This window comes from Vulpes vulpes, chromosome 13 (genome assembly GCF_048418805.1).
Source record: "Vulpes vulpes isolate BD-2025 chromosome 13, VulVul3, whole genome shotgun sequence".
Lineage (NCBI taxonomy): Eukaryota > Metazoa > Chordata > Mammalia > Carnivora > Canidae > Vulpes > Vulpes vulpes.
Genome location: NC_132792.1, coordinates 98,186,529 through 98,211,932, shown reverse-complemented (window position 1 = coordinate 98,211,932; position 25,404 = coordinate 98,186,529). Strand labels below are relative to the sequence as shown.

At 42.1% G+C, this 25,404-nt stretch overlaps 1 protein-coding gene across 3 annotated transcripts in view; it reads left to right on the top strand.

Moving 5' to 3' along the window:
- Positions 1 to 25,404, top strand: part of KCTD1 (potassium channel tetramerization domain containing 1) — a 183,375-nt gene that overhangs the window by 92,054 nt on the left and 65,917 nt on the right. The window lies entirely within an intron of this gene.

The following is a 25,404-nucleotide window of genomic DNA, read 5'->3' as shown; positions in this document are numbered from 1 at the left end:
CTTAAGAACATAGATATTTAATTAAGAGAAAACAGCACAGCACGGCAGTGTGGCGCTCTTAACCCAGAGTTAAAGAGTTGTATGTAGCCCAGAAGCTGAGCCACCGTGGGCAAATGAGTTCACCTCTCTGGGCTTCAGAGTCCTCATCAAGGATCAGGGAACTGTTTTGATATTAAAATGATTTACTTTTGAGCAGTACCAAATTTTAGGTTGGGATCGAGGGCTTCCTTGGATGCTTCTTGTCTCGTTGAGAGGGATATATTCAATTATTAAAATTGTGTTAATCTTTTGGATACTCTTCCCTAGGAGCCAGAAAGCCGAGGTCTTTGGGGATTCTGCTCTGTTCTGCAGGCAGTAGTACCCACGGAGGTTTTACAGCTCTGACCTCCCTGCCATCCAGCAGAAGTAGGAATTGTGACTGTAAGTCTGGAAGGGGTAGTGCAGGCCTTTCAAGAAACAGATGTCAGGTACCTCTGTGCTTTTTCCAAAGTGGAAATTCCAGTTCTGGACAAACTGACCCTTTCAAAGGTTTACCAGCTAATCAGCAAGCCTCAAGGCCAGCAGAGAAAGGGGCTGTGAACAGTAATATAAACACCAAAGTTCTCTAAAATACACAAGACCTGCAGGCTATGTGTCTTTATGTGCTTCTAGTGTGTGGCGGGGGTACATTTCCGACAGATCAGGAGGTGGTTTTATGGAGTAGTAAGGCTACAGAGGAGAATTCTTCTTTGGGAGAAGTTGGGTTTGCTTTTTCCTTGAAAGCAGAAGTAAATACTCACCTTCTTGTAAAGTAAGACCCTTAAAATAATCCTGGTTTAGAGTCACACATGCTGAATTAAGAGTTAAAAGCCTGGGAAAGTTTACTAAAGTATATATCTGCTTGGAATAATAATGAAACAGTTTGTCTATTGGCATCTGTCTGCCGGTTTCTTGACATCAGTGTTCTACAGAATCAAGAGTTAAGATTCACAAAAGGTGGAGGCGGGAGTTGTTTAGTGGGTTTTGTTTTGGCCTAAGGAATGTAGTTGCTCTGTCACAGTCTTGTTTCAACCGAGTGAGATAAATGAGTTCTGTAAACCTGACTACTGATTCTTTTCTGAGTTACACTCAGATAAATATAGTTTCAAGTTAAATATAGATTTGAGTGTCCATATGTTGGCTATATTGTTATTATGCAAACATTATTTTAGCTAAAACACTACAAAAAGTTGTTCTTTTTGCCCATATTCAAGTCAGCTTTTCATCTATGGTAAAGTAAGTTTTTTTCATCAGCATTAAGAAGTTTTAAGGAAACTCTTTAGTAACTTCTGTAGAACTCACTTTATGAAGTCTGAGCATTCTAAGAATGAAACGAATGTTTGGTTTATGTAGAAAGCCGGTATTAAACTTTTTCCTCTTGTATTTATTAACATCACTGGAACTTTTGAGGTCCATGGCATTTCCTTGGGATTGTTGACTGGCTGGGGTTACTGGCCCGAGGCACCGCTTCAAGCCCTCAACTGCTCTTGCTGGTCATTAATCTTCAGGAAGTGCTGTGTGTACCTTGAGCTTCGGTCATTGTTACTTAATTATAAACATAGACTGTCTAACCTTAATATTGGCCAGGTTTATCAAGTGGCATTGCATGGAAATCACTGTTGATTGTATTATCCTAGACTTCTTGATAACACGCACCCTGATACTCTGGTTCTCTTTTAATGTGGCAGGTTTCTCAAAGAATGAAGAGCCTGTTACTTTTAAGTGCATTTACTCTTTTTACTTCTTGAGCGTATTACTAAGTGTGTCATTTGTGGGACTGGTTGAAAAATGAATGCATTCAAGGATTAACGATTACAGAATTTGTGATTTTTACTCATGTGAAGTTCCTGGCTTTTGTGGAGTTGAGGAGGGAGAGTTGTGGTTGTGATGGTTGCTTTAAGAAGTTCACTCTTTAATTCTCTGGAATGGCTGTTAAAAGCAAAGGGCAATTCTTGTCTCCCCTCCTCCTGCATAGCTGTTGTGACCTAAGATGATCCAGTTACTGGTGGAGCTTCCCAACAATCTTGGAGATCACATGGTACATTTTAAAAGGTTTTAGCATAGCCCATCCTACATTTTCAGAGCTGTTCTCCTTGCATGAAAATACAGCATTTCTCCTGCCTCAGAGAATAATACCTCAGCTTAGATGGAGAACAAGATTTCTAAGTTTAGTCTTTATCACTTACACAAAAAAGAATGTAATAAGAGTCTAGATCTTAAATATCATAGTTTTGTTGCTAAAGCTTTATAGACTGTGCCTCTCTCCAGCACCAAACAAAAATGTGAAAGTCAGCTCCCTAAAATATACTTAGACACAGTCGTAAGCTTGTGACAAAGGTGTCTTCAGTTGCTCTTATTTGACTTTTACCCAGATTATTTCCAGAAATACTTGTAAGGAATTCTGCACATAGGAAATAAGCAGTGGGAAGAATCTGGAGTTGGTGGTACACAGCTACTGCATCTGATTCATTGGCTTCTCTAGGGACCAGAGTCATCCTTAGAGTTTCCCAGCTGAAAGTTGAAGCAGCCTCTCTGTGGGGGCACACACAGTTGAGCCTTGCCTTGGAGAAGTCAGATATTGATAGCACCGGGAGGGAAAACGGTGATCGGTGATCGTTCAGGTGCTTACTGTGGTAAGGGAGAGGGTATATTCAATCTGTCTACCAATGGGGGAAAAAAAAACAAAAACAAAAACATGTATTTTATAATCGCCAAAGTCTTGTTTTTAATTTGGGAGGGCTACTTACTCTCTTTCTTAAAGAGGGAATCAAACTTCAGTAAACATGAAGGGAGTCGTGGGTTTAACAGCCAAAGCTGTTGTAGCAAGACTTTTTTGTAATGGTTATCCGGAGCTATTCGGGTTAGCTGCCTTGTATAAAACAGGTATTTTTCGTGATCTTGAATGTTGGCTTATGGCTATCTTCCTTTTTCTACTGCAGGAATATTTGCCCTCCCGTTCAAATTGGTGGAGAAACTAAATGTCAGTAACCTAAGTATGTAACTTTTTTCATTCATTCAGGAAACAGTTATTGAGCACCTACTATTTTGGCTTTTGTACCAGGAATCTTTATAAATTAATCCATTTTCCACTTGGCAGGTAGTTGCATTGGCAGGATTTGGGCCTCATTAACTATTAAAACCAGATCAAAATAAAGAAAGTTAAAAGGTGATGCCCTTAGTGTTTAGCAGCAGTCCTTTTGGGAAAGAAATCTGTATTTTTAACTCTTACATATTATTACCGCAGTCATTATGCAAGTAAATTCTTTTAAATTGCTATGAACCCACGTGTGTATTAGCTCACTATTAAATCTGCTCCAGGAAACGGGAAAAGAAGTATGCTGCTGAACGAGAAAGGGGCTCCCCGTTCATTTGAAACTTAAATCTGTGTTGTCACCCTGATTTTAAAATCTGGCTCCCCAAAACAAATGTTACCTAAAAGGCCATCCTCTTCTTGCAAATAAGAGCTCCTTCTTCAGATAGGACTGCTCATTGCACGTGGGAATGCTGAGGCTGTTTCTGCCTTGGCCTAGGCCCACTTGAGTTATTTAATAAAAAGTTCAGTTTCAAGATGACCTTTTGGTGTCTTAGCTGCCATTTGAAAAGCAAAATTGATGGAGGAGTTGTGGTGTGGTGGCCCATGTTGACAATCTTGGGAACAAACCTATAAGCTGGTAATCTGTGGGTCTTTCATTTGCCAATACTCTGTTTCCAGGACCTATTTTTACTTCTCTTGATTGATCCTTCACTGCATTATACCAGTTAGTCAGGATGCCTTTTTAAAGACTTCTCTGGACAATTTAAAAAGAGAAGGTAGAGGGAATTAGTTGGTCCAAGAAGGGATATCGATTGTTCTTGATAAAGCAAAATTAAAGAAAACGTACCTTTCAGATTTAAAACATTGCATGGGCAAACTTTTTAATTTAACACTAGTGGTGGTGTAAGGCCACTGAATTCAACCATTGTTGATTGAGCCCCTGTTGACCTGCTAAGTGCTGTCTAAAGGAGTAGGATCTGGCCCTTGCCCTTAGTCCTCAGTGGGGCTTTGCAGAGGACGGGCAAGTTAGTGTGGGCTTCAGACTAGAGTGACTGTGTGATACGCACACATCACAGTGGAAACAGATGAACTTTTAATGTTTCAGGTTCTGTACGATTTTAGGCTCGTTGGGTTTTCAGATTTGTAAAAGTTTCTCTTGGCCTGCTATTCAAGAGAGGATGGGCTCTGAATGGTCTTTATAACTGGGAATGAGTTTCTACGTAGTCTAGAAATAAATGAGTGTTTAAGCCAGTTGAGATAGCTCACCACAGCAAGGGCAATATTTCCAGATGCCTGCGGCTTGAAACCAGACAGCCGACCACAGTAGATCCACTGTACTACAGGAGACCAAACCTAATGAGACGTGTTGTAGGTTTTTGGTAATTCTCTGCATCCTCTCTGTTCAACTTTCTTTACACTCAGACTTCTCTCAACTTCTACTTTTAACAACCTGACAGAGCCTGTTCTTTCTCTCTAAAAAAGATAACATTATATGTGACCGCAGATTTTTAGTAGTCACTCATTTTTTTTTTTGTTTTTTTTTTATCGTTCACATCCTATCCTAAACTTGGTCCAAGTATGGGATGACCGAATTTTCAAAAACAGCAAAGTGGGAGATCTCTTATAAGACTGTGAACGTCCAGAGCGTCTGAGTGTTTCATCAGAGGTTTTGTCACAGTGGTTTGCTGTGGGGCTGCTTCCTTCTGGAAACCCACTGCATTCTGAAACCTGTGATTCCTGTTTAGACCTGTGATTCCTGCAAATTGGCTCTCCAGGCAATGAGTTTGGTGTTTAATATGCAGGATGCAGGGAAAGTGTGCCCTTCATGTTGTGCCCAAGATTGCGAATCCGAGAAACCACCAAGGAGCCGACACCGATGCAAGCACACGAGGGTTTATTAGCAAGCTCGAGCTTAGGTCCAAGTGTACCCGACACAGCGGAGAAGGGACTTGGACCCCAAGGTGGGTTACAGCTGGGTTTTTATGGGCTGGTCTAGGGGATTTCCAGAAGGGGTGGAGGAATTTCTTAAGCTCTGTTTTCATTCCGATATGGGACTTCCTGCCACGGGCGTTAAGCTCTGTTCTCATTCTGATATGGGGCTTTCAAGGGCGTTAAGCTCTGTTCTCATTCTGATATGGGACTTTCTGTCAAGGGTGTTCTGTGGTTTTTCCTGTAACTGAACTAGGGTAAAGTTCAGCTCTTATGCACAGGGGCCTGAGATGGCTGTACTTGTGCTAACGCTGAACTTGAGGTGGAATGGCCTTAATTGTCTCTTGGCCTCCACACACGTCATACTGGAGGAACGGTGTGAGGATGGTAAAGGGCTCCCATGTTGATTGAGTCCATGTATATAACCCTGGAAAGCTGAGGGACGTGGGGCAACCCTGAAGGAAAGAGGACCGGGAGCCTGCCAGAGTTGTTTAGCTCCCCGTCAGCAGACCATGCCCGGCCTCCCACCCCTCCACCCCAGCCCGCCCCCCAGGTAGGTATTTGAAAATCACCTTTAACCTGCAAACCTTTCCTGGGAGGGCCTAGCGTCAAATTCACACTTCCAGCCACTGCTTTCTCCTGATCACCTGGCAGTGAACCCAGGAAGATGGGTATTTTGATCCCAACTGGGAGGAAGGAAGGTAAAATGTACTACCTGAAAGGGCTGACAGATTTAAGAGAGCATCAGGTTGTAGGCTTCTAGGAAAAAAAAAAAAAAGGAGAGGAATTCAGAAAGGAAGGAATGCTGAAGGATGGCAGAGATGAATGGCACTTCCTTTGTGAGTAATATGGTCACCAAATTAGATTGTCAGGACTAGTTTGGAAGCTTTTAATCATCATTTTCTAGTTTAACACCACATCTCCAGTGCAGGTTCACCCAGCTCAGTCAGGTGTCTCACCATTCAGCCCTTGCCCTTTCTCTCCCACCTAAGAAAAATGGAACTGTTACTTATAGCATCTGCCCCATGTGGGTGCTTTTGCACCATATGCCATGGATCAAGCTAGTAGATGCGCTATACGTATGTGTCTGTATACACACACACACACACACACACACACACATTTATTTGGTATTTCTGATTTCTCCATCCCCCTCCATTTAGACAGCCTGGTCGTGGATAATACATTCATACAGATACAGATGCGCACATATGTGTATACAAACTTGACACATGAAAAAAACCCTCCATTTTGTTATTGTGGTCTGAGAAATAAAGTATTGAAGGCAAATTTCTTGAGCTTGCAGGTGAGTTATGATACCTGAACTCATTATGTTTTTTGCCAGGTAGTTTGAAGGAATATAACCTAGAAATGAGAACTGTTTCAGCATTCCCAGCTCCCTAGCCTAGGTTCAAGGTAAGCAGTTGGACCCAGTCCAGGCAGGAGTGAATGAGAGGCCTGCTTTGGCTGTGAAGGTCTCATCCTATGGGGCCGCAGTCTGGGGAGACAAATAAGACCCCCTTCTTGCCAAGTCTTGATGTCAGCTGTCACAACCTCTAACTGATTCTGTAGTTATAAAGTGGTGTGTTGCCATTATAATGACCAAGACAGACACACCAGACAGACACACAGAGGTTTCTGTTTTTTTGTTTTGTTTTATTTTGTTTTTACCATGGCCTACTGACCGGCAGCCTCTGCATCACTTGGGAACTTGTCAGAAATATAGACTCCCTCCACTCCGTATCCCTGAATCCGCTCCCGCCTTTTCACATAATTCCCAGGCAATTTCTGTGTGCAGACCACCTTGATGAGCATTGGTTCGCATGGTGTCTCACCTGGTCCTCATCCAGTTCCTCAAGGAGTTATGGTTATCATTTCCATTTTTGAGGGAGGAGACAGAGGTTTAGCTGTACTTGACTAACCTGTTTAAGGCCTAACAACTGATAAGTAACTGTGCCAGGATTTGGATCCAGACCTGTTTGATTCTGGAGTCTCTGCTTGCTTGCTTATTTATTTATTTATTTATTTATTTAGATTTTAGATTTTATTTATTTATTTATTCATGAGAGACCCAAGGAGAGAGGCAGAGACACAGGCAGAGGGAGAAGCAGGCTCCCTGTGGGGAGCCCGATGCGGAACTCGATCCCAGTACCCCAGGATCATGCCCTGAAGCCAAAGGCAGACACTCAACCAGTGAGCCACCCAGATGCCCCAAATCTCTGCTTTTAAATCCATAATCTGTTGATTCCACAATTCTTAACCAATAGAAAAATCCAACAAAGAGAAGTTGACATACCATCGGATTCTTATTACTACCTTTGGTGCTTTCCTAGAGCCACTTAAGAGAGAACTTGTTACGATCAAGCAAAAATCAATCGGTCATTAGCAGAGAATTCAAGAGTATTTCCAAGTGCATACGTACTTCTTACTGTGTGGGGGTCCCCCAGCCTTCGGTGGACCTGGAGACTACAGTAACCTCTTGAGAAGCCCCGTCTTATAGCAGTTAAGAACAGATGCCAGTGCCAGACCCCCTGGACCGTTTCAGGTCTTGCCCAGAGTTTCCCTGTATTTCCCTTTCCTCCTTGGTCAGGGGGAACGCGGTCACACCTACTTGCAGGGTCACCAGTGTAAAGGGAATTACTATTTGAGAAGTGCTGAAAGCCTTTCCATCATTTTGTTATCTTAGCACAGGATGTCGTACTTTTGGAAAACTGCTGATCTTGGTGTTAGAGTCCCAGTCTGAGACTTCAGTTTTCCCTGGTGAAAAGCTTGTGTGGGTGCTGTGCGGGGCCTCTGCTGTATCTTCTCCTGGGGCATGCCTACACTCCTGCCCATAGCAGTTGCTCTGCTCTCCTAGAAGCCAGGAAGTCTCCAGGCGGCCTCTTGCACTGTGGGCCCTCCTGTCTCTCACTTACCTCAGAAAGCCTTTGGGGCACTTGGTGGACCCAGTCGGAAGAGAGTGCAACTCTTGATCTTGGGTCATGAGTTTGAGCCCCACATGGGCTGTAGAGATTACTTAAATAAATAAAACTTAAAAAAAAAAAAAAAAAAAAGGAAAAAGAAAGCCCATCCCATCCCTGTGGATGCTTTACCCCAAAGCCTGTTATTCTGTCCTCTGCTTTTTAAGATTTGCATACACTGTAGCCCCGGGTAAGATTGATCACTACACTTTGTAGTTTCATTCTGCAGAGTGCTCCTATTTCTCTTTCCAAAGCCCTGGAAATTTTCAAGTGCTGAAGGAGTTAGGGAGAGTTCCCCGAAGGGCATAATTGATGCCCAGACTCCATCAGATTTGCAAAAGTTAGCTTAGAATGAGATCAACAGCTTTTCACAAGAGATTGAATTTTATTTGGAATGGTTTAGGATTCCAGGAATGATCGAAACCCAGGAGTTTTGACAGCATTAGGAAGGTTATTATAGTAATAACTCCCATTATTCTAGAAGTAGGGCCTATATTTGGCTAGATCCTATGTTGTGGTATTCACATTTCCTTAATGCATGAATGGACTATAATCTTCTAAAATGTGACTTCTGCCCTGGAGATTATATAAATCAATAGACATTTCACTTAAAGTTGAGATGTAGTAATACGTGTTTTGAACAGAGCAAAATCAGGGTAATTGGTAGTGTTTTGATGCAGTATTGCTGACCAATTAATGACCTCTTATGATGTGTTTTAAGTTTGACAAAGTGCTCTGATAAAGTAGAAATGATTGATAAGATGATGCAGGGATTCATTACCCCTAATTTAGTTTGCCCTTCAATTATTCAGTATTCAGCCACCACGGTCCTTATAGGGATACTTTTGTGGGCTTTTAGAATTGTATTAATTCTGTTAGTTAATAAATATAATTATATCTGTTAATTTTAGTAAGCCAGCTCATCTGGAATGTTGGCTTCTGTTTTATGACATTCTTTCTGACAAAATTATATCTAAATAAATTTTAGATATCTTCTTCTGTCATGAACAAATATCTCATTGTTTTTTACTCCAGGAAGAAAAGACGTGCAGATGTTTATTTTTCATTGGATTGAGGTAGCAGTTTAAAATCACGTTGCTGTAGAAACACATGGAACTAAATAAAAGTATAACAGAATATTAGAAAACTGATTGAGGTAGCTTTGTTTTATTTTCCTTCCCAACTCAGTGTTCATTTACATGTTAGTTTTTTATAATAAATGATGGGATATTCTTTTTTTTAATTTTTTATTTAAGTTCAATTTGCCAACATATAATGATGGTTCATTATATGCTTCATTCATTATATATATATAATATATCATATATTATATATATATATATATTATATATATATATGGTTCATTCATAATGCTGGTGATTTCATGTTTTCTGGATCATTTCATAAGGGGAAAGAGGAGTGATGAGTTTCCAGGTATGTTTTTCCAATTGCTTTTTTTTTGGACTTACGAAGAGGATCATGGGGTCATAGATTCCATCCTTGCATTTAACTACCATCTAAGTGATATGCTTTAGTACCTTTTGGAAGATGAGTGAAAAAAGCCAAGGTGAAGGAGAATACAGAAAAACTCTCAAAATAGCACTTATTTATAAAAAGCATTTATTGAGCACTTACTGTGTGCAAGGTGGGAATTTGGAGGTAAGGAATTACTTAAAAATAGTTAAGACACCAGAGAAACCAGAATGGCAATACTGAGGTAAAGTCAAAAGGAAGGACTAGTTGGGAGAGGAAGAAGGTCTTGCCTCATTTAATTACTATTCACAAGTAAACCTTGGAGAGTAAATGGTATATATCACTGTCTAAGAAATGAGACCGAAGGTGGCCTAATGAAACTGAAAGACTAAACACTGAAATCTTGAAAGTGTATAAGGAGAATGTGAAAACTTGGAAAAAATAAAATCTTGTCTTGTCAAAATTTAAGCCTTTTCTTTGCTATCACATTGAGAACATGGCTATTTTAGATGTCCCAGCACGAAGGAAGGTACCACATTTCACCACATATCAGCCCCTCTAAATGTTCACCCAGTTGTTAAACCATGTATGTTAAAGTTAAGTATTCGTGTAATAACCCAAAGAAATTCAGAACTGATACTTTTTCATAGTTTACATTTTAATTATCGCTTTTCCAGTCACTATAAATCCTGGTTCCTTTGGTGCCCAGCATTATTTCTTTCACATCTTCTCAGGACTGTGGGACCATTCTATGAACAATTGGTTATACTAAGGTACTTGTGAATAGTGCTTTAGCCATTTGCAAAGGACTCTCTTGTATGGGACTCCATTGTAAGGAGGCTGCAAAGGGTGCTTTCTAGAGTCATGGACTGGGTTAGGTAGATGGTGGGAAACAGACGAAGTCCTTGTCCTTAGAGGACTCACTCATAGTCTTGTGGCAAAGGCAGACAAGGAACATGGAGAATAAACCCTGATCATGACGCATGTTCTGTGATAGTCTACCCACAAGCAAGCTGAAGGGGTTGGATAGGTCCTTAAACCCATTCTGCAGGTGAGAATAACTGACCCTCAGAGAGGTTATAGACTTTCTCAAGTTCACCTCGCTATGGAGGAGCAAAGATAAAGTTCTGATTCCAACCCCAGGTCCAGACCTCTTCTACACTGGTACTTTTTGGGGAATAATTTATAACTAAAGTTATAAAAGCGGTGCAGCAGGTACATAGCACTGAAGAAAAGTTAAAGGACACTGAACCACAAGTGTGCACATGGATGTGTCTTTATTTTTATCTTTTTAAAAAGATTCATTTGAGAGAAACAGCAGGAGCAAGGGTTGGGAGAGGTGGGCGCAGAGGGAAAATCAGACTCCTCACTGAGGAGGCAGCCTGTGGAGGGGCTTGATCCCAGGACCAGGCCCTCGGGATCATGACCCGACCTGAAGGCAGATGGTTAACCGACTGAGCCACCCAGGCGCCCCTGGATGTGTCTTTTAAAAACTAAAAGATTCTTTTTTTTTTTTTTTTAAGATTTTATTTATTTATTCATGAGACAGAGAGAGAGAGGCAGAGACACAGGCAGAGGGAGAAGCAGGCTCCACACAGGGAGCCTAATGCGGGACTCAATCCCGGGACTCCAGGACCACACCCTGAGCTGAAGGCAGGCGCTGAACCGCTGAGCCACCCAGGGATCCCAAAACTAAAAAAATGTTAATGTGATTTTTGTGCTTTTGGAGTTGCAGGAAAATAAAGGGAACATTCTGGATTAGGGTGAAATAGAATGGCCCAGTCTTCCAAATGTCAGCACGCAGTCAAGTCGACAGTGGCTGAAAGCTGTAGTTGGGTTGATTTGGGGACCTCCTGTGGAGCCCTGTGTGTGATGGTTGAGGGCTGGTGGCTCCCTGTCAGGCCTGCTACTGGGGCAGGTTGTGGGCTCTCCTGGCCTCTCGCTATTCTCTGCAAAGGTTGAGGACTTGCACCCCGCCCCAAAGTCCTTCACTCTTTCCCATTTGCTCAGACCACTTAATTAAAAGAAAAAGTGAGCCCAGTTCTGATGCAGAGTTATGACTAGTAAAAAGAACCAATAAAAATGACTATAAAGTGCCTGACAAATAGAAAATGTTTAATAATACTAAGGCGCTTTATGGGGCAAGGGTTTACCTCTTGGCACGGGATAACAGACCTTCCCACAGAGGCTTTTCCCTTGCTGCTGCTCTTGGCAGGCAGGTCTTGTCCAGCCGGAACAGGCGAGTGAGACAGATTCTGTCCGTCTGGGGTCAGCTGACTTCATACTGCAAGAAGATCTCAGGGAAGTATCAGCGACTGACATGTGGCCCATTTGTTGGTGACAACCCATAACAGGGATAAAGGACACTTTGGTGACCCAGGAGCAAAAAGGAAACCAAGGAAGAGATGCAGGAAAAAAGAAAAGGGAAGGGGAGGTAAGTAGCGAAGCTACCTCCAGTCTTACAGGAAATTTGGAGCAAATATTTAACACTCCGTATCAGTTCTAATCAGACTAACCAAAGGATAGACCAAGTTAGAGGTAGGAGAAGAATTACCCTGAATGGCCTTGGGCAAGTTACTTAGTTTCTCCTCTGTTAGAGGAAGATTATAGGAATACTGTGAGTAGTAAAAGCCCATAGTATGGGCTCAATAACAATTCTTTGTTAAAAATTATGTTGGTTAGAGGTTATTGACAGGCTAGAGGAAAAGTAGAGAGATGGTTATAATTTATAGTTGATCCTCAATCTTCTCTTTTTTAAGACTTTTTTAAAAAGTAGGCTCCACACCTAGTATGGAGCCCCATGTGGAACTTGAACTCACAACTCTAAGATCGAGACCTGAGCTGAAATCAAGAGTCAGACATTTAACTGACTCAGCCACCCAAGCACCTCAAGAGTTTATTTTTTAAATAATCTCCACACCCATTGTGGGGCTCAAACTTAGGACCCTGAGATGAAGGGTCACGTGCTATACAAAGTGAGCCAGCCAGGTGCCCCCTCAGTATCCTCTTAAAGCTAAGACTGAAGATCTCCCCTCCAAAAAAATCACAAAATATTTATAAACACAGGTGAAAGAACATAAGCATGCAAAAAAAAAAAAAAAAAAAAAAAACCAACCCCAATTAGAGAACCCACATCTATGCTAAGAATAAAATAATGATTACCAGATGGTGCATCATAAAAACTGTACAGTTCAGAGGGAGGTGGTTACTATAGTCTACCTACATATTCCTTTTTGAGCCAGTGTGTAATTCACTGAAGTATAAAAATAAGCTCTCAAGCTTTTATTCTCTTATTTATATTATGAAGAGGAAAATGTAAATATACTTTATAGAAAATGTTTAAAGGATTAATTTTGGACTAACTTTTAAGTAGGTTTTAAACAGCAAAGTTGAAATGACATAAATATGGCAGTATAAGTCCTCAGTGTTCAATAAAATTATCCATCTCATTAAAAAGCACACCATTTGTTTTTTCCTAATTATAAGGATGGAGTTTATAGAAACTGATCTCTTTCATAGTGTTCTTTTTTTTTCTTTTATAGTTTTCATGAGAACATACTGATACCAGTAAAGCATATTCTAAATTTGTTTGAATACACAAGTATCTTGATCCTATAGAATATAGAAATAGGATCTTTTAAACTTCTGTCTTAAAAACAATACATATGACCATAGGATAAATTGCAGCGCTGTTTTTTTTTTTTTTATATAGTTTAAAAAACATTCTCGTGGCCACTTTACAACCAGAAAAGATCTCATCCAGATGCAATAAAGAGTATGAAACTTTCTGGCAATGTATTACATAGAACAGTGGCACTCTTTGTGTTAAAGTGCTAATTTGAGAGAGATTATGTCATTCTCTTAACTCTCTTTTCCTGCTTGACAAATAAAATACTCAACTGTCATAAATCATGAAATAATTCACATTTTACTCTTAATTTCGTCTATACCAACTTGTTTAGGAATGAAGTCAGTAAACACTACGTCATAAAGTTATATACTAGATCGTTAGCATTGAGTGCATTGCTTGGTGTTAGGGCTACGCCTCTCGTTCCTGAAGAATTCATCCCCATGGTCGATCAAATTGCTAACATATATGAATAACATGTTTCCGTAAATACTCAGTGCTCATTATTCCATCTAATCCCCACAACAGTCTTATAGGCAAAAGAGATTAATAGCCTGCCCCAGGAAGGACAGGCAGTCCGTAGTGAATTCAGGACTGGATTCTGGGCCTCTCACTCGTCCATTTATTCAATACATATTTATTGAGCACCTAGTGTGTGCTAGTCACTGACAACCCAGTGAAGAGCAAGACAGAGGTCTCATTTCTCGTGGACTTGGCATTCAAATGGGAGTGACTTTAAAACTAAAGAAACTATCTTTAGCAGACCGAAGTGACTGGGTGGCTACTCCTTCCTTCTGATGCCCCCCCCCCCGCCCCCACCTCCATCAGTTGGGTCCCACCCATACAGAAGCAGACCACACATACTGGCTGCTTGTGTGAACCTGATCATGGATGAGGCATGAACCCAGGGCAGATGGAGCTGTGACTGGCCTCAATCATTCTTCCAGATTAAGATGCTTGCTGTGAGATGAGCGAGAGTAGACTTGAAGTTTCCCTAACGAGATAATTAGGGACAGGACAGGACAGGACAGTAAGCTATAGCCCGGGTGTCAGCATGGTTCATTTCTTAAGAGCTCAGAGGGCATAACACCTCTGACCACCTCAATTTGTTAGGTAGGGTGAGGAAATGGAGGCCCAGGGAGATTGAGTAGCAGAATCTGACCTAGAGTCAGGAATTAGTCCTGATTTACAGGCTCAGAATCTCTTTCCTGGTCACAGAGCCTCCGTCTCCTCACTTGCTAGATTACTTGCAGCCTTTCCGACATGATTGCTTCAGACTTGACTGAGTTAATACTTGTGTAGGGCATGGTTCTTCCACGCCACCCAGTGCAGCGTTAGCTGCTGCGGTGCTAAGGTCTTTCTTCTTTGGGGTACACACTCCCCTGGACTTCCTCTCCAAATAGGTCTGTCAGGAAATCTGCGTTTTTTCCCCATCCTGCAAAAGAAAGCAGCTTAGGTGTTACGGATGGAATCAAAAGAAAATATTAACACAGGTGGGCGCTTGTTTGTTAAAGCCTTAGTCCATATTTGTGATGCTAAGGAATCCTGGGATTAGCACCTGAGAATGAGAGATGAGCTGGCACAGCTGCTGGTTAAACTAAACTGTGTCCTAACCTCACTGGCTGTTAATCAGCTAACTCACCTAAACCAATTTACGAGAAGCCCTTCTCAATAAGCCAACTATTACAGGAACACCTGGTCAGGTGACCTTTAGACTTCCTTCCCCTTAATCCCTTCCTACTATCCTATCCTGGCAAGAATGTCTGCAAATCAAATTTTTACAAATCGCATGTTTATAAATTAGATTGCAGTTTAAATGCACTGAGGGAAATTTTCTTTTAGAGCCTTCATTACTCTTTGATGTGAATTCCAGTATCAGGTTGGTCTGTTTAAACACACCTTGGCATACTGATCGTGTCTGTTGCCATTTCTGTTTTGGGGATTTATGTGTTTTAAGGATGTGTATATATATATATATATATATCTTTTTTTTTTTTTTTTTTTTTTTTTTTTTTACAATATTCAACCTAACACGATGTATAAAGAAAGTCATGTATCTGACTTAACTGTATTTCAACCTGTGGTTGAAATTTTCTAATTGATTTCGGGTTATTTTATCTTTATTTGCCATATGCAGAGTAGCCCTTCAAATACTAATGGTTGAATACTTTTAAAAGTGAGAGTTAGTATTTTCATAATTTTTATTTGTTTTACTCTTTCAATAACGTCCATTCCTGGGACATTGCCTTTTCACTCATTGCTGTATTACTTACCACACCTGGTATAGTAGATGGCACATTTTATGTGCTCAAAAACATTCGTAGAAATGAATGAAACTGTTGTATGTGAACATTTTAAGGTTAATTAATAATCTTTGCCTTCAAAGCTTTGAGCAGAAAGGATTTAAATATTTCACCTTCATTTGAAGAAATGAAAATAAATTCTTTAGCTGTGCAGGTTAGAAACAACACATCCCTCCAATTACACATTAGAAAACAGACCTACTTTTCCTTAAACATTTCTTGCACATCTACCGTGTGCCTCCACCATGCTATGCTCTGAGCATCAGATGGTTAAGACAGTGACCCTGGAGATTAGGACAAGTTCTGTTTCATATGTTCCAAATTTAATTTGCTCTCTTCTATTGATTTCTTGGCACGCCATGGGAATCCCTTATACCCAAATGACTCACCACCCAGGGTAACTGGTGATAGGAGCAGGGCTGTCCTCACAGATGTGTGGGTCTGATCAACAAGGTTGTGCACTCTGGGGACGAGGGAGGGACTAAGATGGACTTTGCCGAGGTCACCAGACCTGGACGTCAGCCTCTTCCTCTGTGTTTTAAGTAGGGACCAGTGTTCCCCTCTCTCCTACAGGCCTACTCAGACTGTCTTGTCTTTCCTTTTATCCTTTCCCCATCTCCCAGGCTCAAGCTCCAACCCCCCATAACAGCTAAGAGAAACGCTTTTATGAAGGCACACATTTGATTTCACAGAATCATGCAATCTATTGTATTTGCTCACATTATAGAGTTGAGAGTGTAAAATGTAGAATTTCTCAGGGAACTCCAACTTTACGGGGGCACTGTTTTAGTTTGGGTTTAGGGAGAAGAAATCTGTTCACTTTTGATCTGTGTTTTGCTGTCTGGGCTAGCTACCTTGGGTTTTGTGGTTATTTAGTGGGTTGTTTTTTTTTTTTTTTTTGTTTTTGTTTTTGTTTTTTTGCTTTCGTAGTGTTAATTCTATTAATATTAAGACATGTCATACATATATCCTGTTAGGAAATATTGACTGTTGCCGCTAACCCCATTTTACTTTTATGAGATTTGCTCATGGATTCCAGATGCCTTTTTTGATTGTCCACAGCTACAGAAAATAAAATCAGTCCTCTTAAGGTTCTTTAATATCATTGGGGAATTTGTGTCTGTTCTGGTTTTAGGCACAACCTCCTTGGGTTATAGTTTCTTTTAAATTTAAAGAATGGTCTGAGAGGATCAAGTACAGTTAATAAAAAGATATAAACCCACCTGTCTGTTTTTCCTTTTCCTTAGTACTTTTTTTCCCACTGGTCTGTTAACTCTTAGTTGTTCTTTAGCCTTTACTCTTTATTTTCACTTCAAGGGGGTTCAGAGAGAATAGAGAAGGGAAGAAGGATTTTGATCTGAGAGACATGGTAGACAGAGATGGAAATGCATGTGCAAAGGCCGTGAGGCAGGAAAGAGCATGGAACATTCCAGAATATCCCGGGACTGAAAGGAAATGTAGGCTTTGAGCATAGAGAGTGATGACGAGGTGGTGAGAGAGAAAGCTAGAGCATTCTCAACAAGGCCCTTATGTCTAGGCCATGTTAAAGGTTTCAGACCTCTTCTATGGCCTGGGCAGTTAGTTATTGGATATGTTTTAAGCAAAGGAGGACACAGTCCAACTTACTTTTTTTTTTTTTAAACAAGTTCTCTCCAATTAAGATGTGGACCATGGATTGCAGAGAAAGTAGAACAAAGGTGGACCAAGGTGTTGATGCCTAAGAGCTATGAGATGGTTATAGTGGTGTAGCTACTACAGTAGGTGATTGTGAAGAGAAGAGAAGCAGCAGATGATTTTGTGATATTTGAGAGGTAGAATCGAATCTACAGGGCGTCGAGACGGGCGGGGGTGGGGCAGGAGGAGTTCAGGTAATAGACGAGGCAAACGGTGGTTCTGTGCTGCTGCTGTGTGTCAGAAGAGGGCCCGCTTGCTGCCAAAGGAGCCCTGGGGAATAGAAGGGGGAATTCTGCTTTGGAGATACTGAATCTGAGAGGCTCCTGGGATAACCAAGTGGGAATGTTGGATAAGGAGGTAGATAACAGGTCTGGCAAAAGTCTGGGCTGGAGGGCAAAACTCGGAAGTTCATTGGCTTATAGATGATAATTGAAGCCACTTGGGGTGGATTGTGTTGCGTGGAAAGAAATTGTAGTGAGAGAAGGCAGCCCCAAGACACTCAGATGTTCCCAGGCAGAGGAGAGAAGGGGTTGCTGGCACGGAGCCCCAAGGAGCTTGTAGGGCATAGTGGATCAGGAGCTGGTGGAGTGGTCGATTTTGTTAATGCAGCTGAGATTTCAAATAAGATGGAACCTGGGAGTCCGGCTCTGGCTTCTCTACAGGGAGCCCATTAGTGGTCTTAGCAGAGTAGTTTTGTGGGGTGGCAAGCAGAAGACATGCTTGAGTGATCTGAGGGCACAGTGAGAAGCCAAGAGAGAGAACCAGCCACCTCTTCCCTGCTTGACTGCAGGAGAGTTGGGACTGGAATTGAAGGGACAGATTTGGTATTTTTTTAAAAAGATTTTATTTATTTATTCATGAGAGACCCAGACTGAGAGAGAGAGGCAGAGGGAGAAGCAGGCTCCATGCAAGGGGAGCCCGATGTGGGACTCGATCCAGGGTCTCCAGGATCAGGCCCTGGGCTGGAGGCAGCGCTAAACAGCTGAGCCACCCGGGCTGCCCAATTTTGTATGTTTTTTAAGATGGAAGAGACCCAAACATGTTTACATGTTGATGGAAAGGAGTCCGTAGGGAGCAAGAGGGCCTGCAGGGTGGCAAGATCCAGAGGATGGGTGGCATGGCTGGCTTTGGGTTGTTTTGTTAATTCTTTTATGTACTTTTCTAAAATCCCCGATGAAAGAGACTGACCCAGGTTAGAGTACTACGACACAGTAGCCTACCTCCCTCACTAGCACTCAGAGGCCCCTCCTCTGCCAGCCCCCGCAGCGTGCTCCCTGAAGAGTCTGAACTCCTGGTCAGTGAGGGGATGCATCTCCCCACTTAAAGGACAGCCCTCATTCACCGAGCAGAATATGAACATCTTTTATCTTTTGTATTTGAGTGGAGCAATTGACAAAGCAGAAGATCCAGTTCAAGATAGAGCCCTACTTTATTGAAAGAAATGCTAGGATAAAATAGAAACACTTGTATGAAAATGTTTCTCAGACCAGGGAGGCAACTTATGCATTGCCTTGTATACACCCAACTGGCTGGGTCTTGAGTTTTGGGGAATTCTTTAGCATTCACCTTAATGGATTTTAAGTATCCTGCAGGTGTAGAGACAGTTTTTAGACTCCAGTCTGAATTGGGCCTGAATAAAGTAGATGCTCAAAGAAAAGGGCTTTAATTTGCTGGCTTTTTCTGGGAGAAAAAAAAAATAGTTTTTTTGTAGCAAGTATAATTTTTCAACTTATTTTTTCTTAATAAACCTTATTTTCTAGAGCAGTTTTGGGTTCCCAACAAAATTAAGCAGAAAATCCAGAAAGTACCCATATACAGCCTGGCCCTAAGTAGCATAGCCTCCCCGACACCCAACCTCCGGTACCCCAATGATACGTTGTTACAATTGATGACGCCCACAATGATACCTCCTTGGCACCCAAACTCCCTTATTTTACATTTGTGTTCATTCTTGGGGTTCCACATTCTACAGGGACATGCTTCCACCCTGTTGTATCACACAGAGTACTTTCACTGCCCTAAAAACCCTCTGTGCTTCACCTGTTCATCTCCCCCTCCCCTCTATTTCTTCTTTCTGGTTTTTTGTTGTTGTTGTTGTTTTAGATTTCATTTATTTATTCATGAGAGACAGAGAGAGAGAGACAGAGAGAGAGACAGAGAGAGAGAGAGAGAGAGAGGCTGAGACATAGGGAGAGAAGCAGGCTCTCCGTGAGGAGCCTGATGTGTGACTTGATCCCACGACTCCGGGGAAGGCAGATGCCCAACCACTGAGCCACCCAGGTGCACCCCTCCCCTCGATTTCTGTACTTGTTTGCTTGCAGGAATCCTCTTCCATAGTAAAATAAAAATTTGTTTTTCACCTTCCTCCTTTCTGAAGATCTCGATAGAACCCTGATAATAACAACTTTGATTTGATTTGAGCACTTTTGTGTACAACAGAAAAATTCAGCCACTGACCTGGAATTACAACTTTAAAGCAATAAGGAATCTAATTCCAGCTTTTTTCCTCTCTCCGTCAGTATTCCTTCCTCCCCACCCCCCATTTAAACTCTCTGTAGTTAACATTTCAACAGCTTTTTTTTTTTTTCTTTTCTTCTTTGGCAGAGGGCTGGAGGGGAAGCAGACCCGCCCTTGACCCTTGCCTCCCAAATCCCTGCCGGGCAGTCAGCTGAGCCTGTGTTCTTTGTATTTGTATTTGGCCCCCTCCTGGGTGTTGCAGAGTAGATTTCTGTTCCTAAAGAGCCGAGAAGGGAAAGCTGTGGCTCTTAAAGGTACTAACAACAGTGTTCTCAGCGGGGACTTTAAAAGAAAGATGGAGAAAGGTAGTCTGGGGATTAAGGGGTTAAATCATTAGCATTCTAGACTCTGCTGTTTACTCACAGCTACTCCCTACCGAAAATACGTTGCTTTAAAGCCAGGGAAACTGGCCATTGTAAACTCTCCTGTTTGAAAGTGGTTGGGAAAGATCCCTTAAAGGTGCGGGGTAGGTTGGATTGAAAAGACCAATTCTTCTGGGAAGGGCCACCTTTCACATCAGCTTTACCCACACCTAGTGTTCCCCATTACCAAGCCTTTATCCAGCGTCTCCTCCTTTTCGGAGTCCTTCTGGATGCCTTGGCGGAGACAGGAGTTAAGCAGGCACCCCTTTCTAGACTTCACCGTGCACCTTTTTTCTCATTTCACCAGTATTCGTATTTACCTAGTATTTATCTATTGACTGTTTTTACCCTCATCCCAAATGAAAGTAGGCATGAAATCACAGGTTTGATGTGCTGGCTATATTTTCTAATACTTACTAAAAAACACTTGTAAGTATTTAGAAACAACAAAGTGGTCGTCCCGGTACCACCTGAAATAACCCTGCATCTCCACAGTGATGTGTGTCCCACTGTTCAGAACACGGATATAGACCACAGCCTCACAGAGCTGGAAGGATGCCCCAGATTTCCTGAAGTTCGTGAATTGAAGTCCAGGGAGGTTTGTGGTGCATTTGAGACAACATCTTCTTCCTTCCCAGGTACCGGCAAATGTCAAGGCAGGGATGCCTCCTTGCTGGTCTCTTCTCACAAGTTTGTGCATTTTCAGATTTTTTTTTCCCCCACTCAGGGTTAATTGCTGGTAAAGACTGGTCTCCTGCCCCACAGGATTGTGTAAACTGAAGGCTAAGCCCTGAGGGTAGGGGCTTAGAGATATCTAAATAATTTGCCTATCTCTCCCTTAAACACCCACCCCAGGTGCTGTGTGTGCCCTGGAAAAGGTGGTGTCCCGCAAACTGACAAGGGTCCAGGCCTTCTGGAGTTTACATTCCAGGAAGAATGAATGACAGGGACAAAAGGGAAATAGGTAATAACAAGGAAATATTATATAGTAGTAAGTGTTCTACAGAGAATGGAAACACAGGGACATGACAGGTGGTTTGGGGGAGTGGGGCTGCTTAGATTTGGCCTTCTGGAAAGAAGTCTCAAGGCATGAAGGGGCCCACCCTGGGAAGAGCAGTCCAGGCAGAGGGAACAGCTCCTGCAAAAGTTCTGGAAAATCTTTGGGAAATACCAAGCCAGTTCAGTTGAACTCTGGGGTGCAGAGAAGGGAATGAGGTGGACCAGTTGGTCGGTGGGGAGTTGGGATACTAGCTCATACCAGGGAATCATATCCCAGAATTCAGCTCCAGACACAAAGCAGATCACAGGGCATACCAGACCTAGTGTGTTAGAGTTTGTCTGAAGCCTGAAGCAGGTTGCCTTAATCTCTTAACTACATTTTAACAGTACTGGCAGCCCTGCCTCACAGAGGGGCATGTGTACCACACCTAGCACAGTCCTGGTGTGCTGAAGCACCCAGTGCAGGTATCTTCCTCTTAACCCCTTAGGCCTTCTGGGACACCCTTACTGGTAGAAAAAGAGTTTCATTACCACAAATAAGCCAAGATTTTTTTTAAAAAGATTTTTATTATTTATTTATTTATTTAATTTAAGAGAGAAAGCGCCCCTACATTTGCACAGGGAGGAACAGCGAGAGAGGCAGGAGCAAGACTCCACGCCAATATGGGGCTGGATCTCAAAACCCTGAGATCATGACGTGAGCTGAAATCAGGAGTCGGACAGTTAACTGCCTGAAACAGCCAGGTGCCCCCAGAAACAGTTAACTGCCTGAACCAGCCAGGTGCCCCCAGAAATAAGCCAAGATTTTTCAGGTTGGTGTTTGGATAATTCTGCCCTTTGCTGGACTCATCAAAGGAAAGTGCTGGAGATTGTTGGCTGGTATTGGCTGGGTTTTCTGGGAGAGATTTTTAGGGGCATTAACCCTTGCTATTTAGCATTCTTTCTAGAGGACCTTTTTGAGTGCAGTTTACCAGGCAGTGTAATCAAGGCATTGTGTCAGAGGAGGAATAAAAGTTGTGGCTGTAACAAAGAGCCCTGGAAGGGCATATGTGGTTTTGTGCCTTTAGATTTTTCTTTTCTGTTGAGCGACAGAGAGCTCAAGTTCACAAGCAGGAGCTGGGAGGAGGGGAAGAGGGAGAGGGAGAGGGAGAGGGAGAGAGAGAGAGAGAGAGAGAATGAGAATGAATCCTAAGAAGCAGAATCCATGTCCACCAGGGAGCCCATTGCAGGGCGCAATCCATGACCCAAGCCAAAATTGAGAATTGGATGCCCAACTGGAGCCACCCAGGTACCCCCAGATTTTTCTGATTTGAAAATATTTTCTAATTTAACGCATGCATTTTTAAAAATTTTGAATATACCATTAAAAGGAACCTTGCCTCTACTTTTGACTCCCTAGAGACAACCACTGTTACATTTTCTGATGAATGCTTATGGATTCAAGCATTCAGTATACATATTCAGATGCTTTGCATGCATTCCTTATGATTTTTGAAAGGCAGAATCTTCTTAAATCCTTGGGTATATGGTAGCTGCCCCAAGGTTTGGTAAGAATAGGACAACATAGAAGATGGGATGTCACGAGGATATCAATCTCTGAACACGAGTGAATTTGGGGACTTGCAAATAGTACAGATCCTTGCTAAGGGAAAATTAAAAATCTTATGTACTATTAAATGAAGCCAATTCTGTCTGTAGAGAGAATGTTTTGGAAATAAAATGGGACCTTGAGTATTCTCATTGTATATACTCTAGGGGAATCCTTTGGAATCTTTTCTTCTCTCACTGAAGCCTGAAAGTGATTGGGTTGTTTGTGGGTGTCTTCATCTTGGCATCCCTGGTAAGCAGATGAGGCCAGGAGTGAGGGTGGTCATCTGTGGTCCTGGAAACTGTCCCCAGTCAGCAGGAAGGCCCCCCTGATGGAAAGCAGACAGTCTGTGCAGGTGAGGCGGCCAGCATCCTACTCTAGTTGTCAGAGTGAGCACTTCAGCTCCAGGTGGGTTCCTGGATGCACCTCCTGAATGGGCAGGGGCTGGATGCCCAAGCTTGTGGTCTCAAGGCATTTGCATTAGAAGCCCTGGGTCACAGCTGAGAAGCTCCTTAGTTGACACCTCACTACCCCACCCCAGAGCCACTCCTGGACTGAATCCTTTTGGTTCAGGGTGTTCCTGAACTGCAGGTTGCAATCTGTTCTCTGCTTGAAGCCACTAATACTGGCAGGGTTTTCTGGTGAGTGTGTCCAGACTCTGGGACCCAGGAGTGGTTCTGAATGGCGACAGCCAGCGTTTGATCACCTAAATTTTAATCCTTGCAACATGAGTTGCATTTTCCAAAATGCTAGAAGCTTTTCTTAAATGAGCAGAGAGTAGTCAATAGATTAAAGGAAGCTCCCCACCACTATTTTTCCAAACTCAAAAACTGTGTTAAACAGTAAGATTTTTCACAGAACTATACAAAACTTGCCTTAGGTTTATCATTTTTTTCCATTTTAATGTCCTTTCATGGATATTGCCTAATTTAACCCTTGCAGCAACCCTTTGAGATAGTGAAACTTTGATTATTATCCATATTCTAGAATGAAACTGTTGAGTCTTGTAATAGGCAAATAAATCCATGGCTAGTTTAAACAGAGAGTAAATCATTATACACCATTGACTTTCCCCAAAGTGAGGGGAAACACAAGTCCTGCAATAATAGGTGTCTAAAAACATAGAGGTGGGGCACCTAGGTGGTTCAGTTGGTTAAGCATCCAGCTCTTGATTTTGGCTCAGGTCATGAGCTCAGAATCATGAGATTGAGCCAACCCTGCTTCAGACTCTGTGCTAGGTGTGGAGCCTGCTTAAGATGCTCTTTCCCTCTCCCTCCGCCCCCCACCCGTGAAAAAAATAAAAACATTGGGTCACCTGGGTGGCTCAGTCAATTAAGCATCTAACTCTTGATTTCGGCTCAGGTCATGATCTCAGGGTCCTAGGATCAAGCCTCAAGTCCGGTTCTGTGTTCAGGGGAGAGTCGGCTTGAGATTTCTCTCTCTCTCTCCCTCTGCCCCTCACTCTGCTCTTATGCTCTGTCTCTCTCTCTCTCTAAAATAAATAAACCTTTAAGAAAATAAAAAATAAAATAAAAACATAGGGTTCCCAGTCAGGTAAATTTAGGGTACAGTCCCATCAAGTTGGAAGCCCAAATAAAGAAATCTGTTTACCTTGATGTTTCTCATATTTATTTGATCATTAACTTGCCATCTTCCGCCACCTGATAATATCTCTCACTACTGTTTCTCACAATATTTTAGGAAACACAAGGCTGTAATATTACTATGAAAAAAGTAGGGAATCCCTGGGTGGCTCAGCGGTTTAGCACCTACCTTCAGCCCAGGGCATGATCCTGGAGTCCCGGGATCGAGTCCCACATCAGGCTCCCTGCATGAGCCTGCTTCTCCCTCTGCCTGTGTCTCTGCTTCTCTCTCTCTCTGTCTCTCATGAATAAATAATAAAATAAAATCTCTAAAAAAAAAGAAAAGAAAGAAAAAAGTACAATTTTTGAGGAGCTTTTAAAAAAATACATACCCGTAAATTTATTTGTATTCTTTAAAATAATTTTAGCTCTAATACAGAAACTGTAAAAGTTATACACATGGCTTTCAGCCACTAATGCTATTTTCAGATTCATGGAGCAGCATACATGGCACTGCAGGAAATGCTTGAAATCTACTTTAGGTCTTGGCCACTTACGGGCATTGTGACTTGGTCAAATTAGTTAACCTCTATAAACCTCAGTTTCTCTCTCTTTGAAAATGATGTTATATTAATTCTTTACGATCGTGGCAGGGATTAAATGAGTTGGCTCACAAAGCACTTGGCACAGTATCTGGCACACGGTAAGTGTTTAGAAAATACATTTATTGTTACTTCATGAGTTCCACAGAGTTCAGCAAAGTTTGATGGACTCTGTCTTGGGGATAGATGTCCTCAAGAATTGATTAATGGGAAACTTGAAAAAATTATAGTTGGCTAAACTGTCCAGTCCTAATGTAACTGAAGGAAAAAAGATGAACTCTTTTGTATTAGTTTCCTAGGGCTACCAATAAGAAAGTACCACAGACTAAGTGGCTTTAAAGACAGAAACTTATTGTTTCACAGCCCCAGAGGCCAGAAATCCAAGATCAGGGTGTCAGCTGATTTGGCTCCTTCTGAGAGCTGTGAGAGAGTATCTGTTCACCTGTCCTTGCTCCCAGTGGTTTGCTGGCCATCTCTGGCAGTCCTTGGCTTGTAGAAGCATCACCCTGATCTCTGCCTTCATGGTCCTATAACATTCTTCCCATGTGCAGGTTTCTCCTTTTTGTAAGAATACAAGTCCTATATGACACAATCCAGGCATATTGGATTAAGGTGCACCCTACTCCATTATAACCTCATCTTAACAAATTATATCTGCAATGATCCTCTCCAAATAAGGTCACATTCTGAGGTACCAGAGGTTAGGACTTCAACAAGAGTATTTGGGGAACACA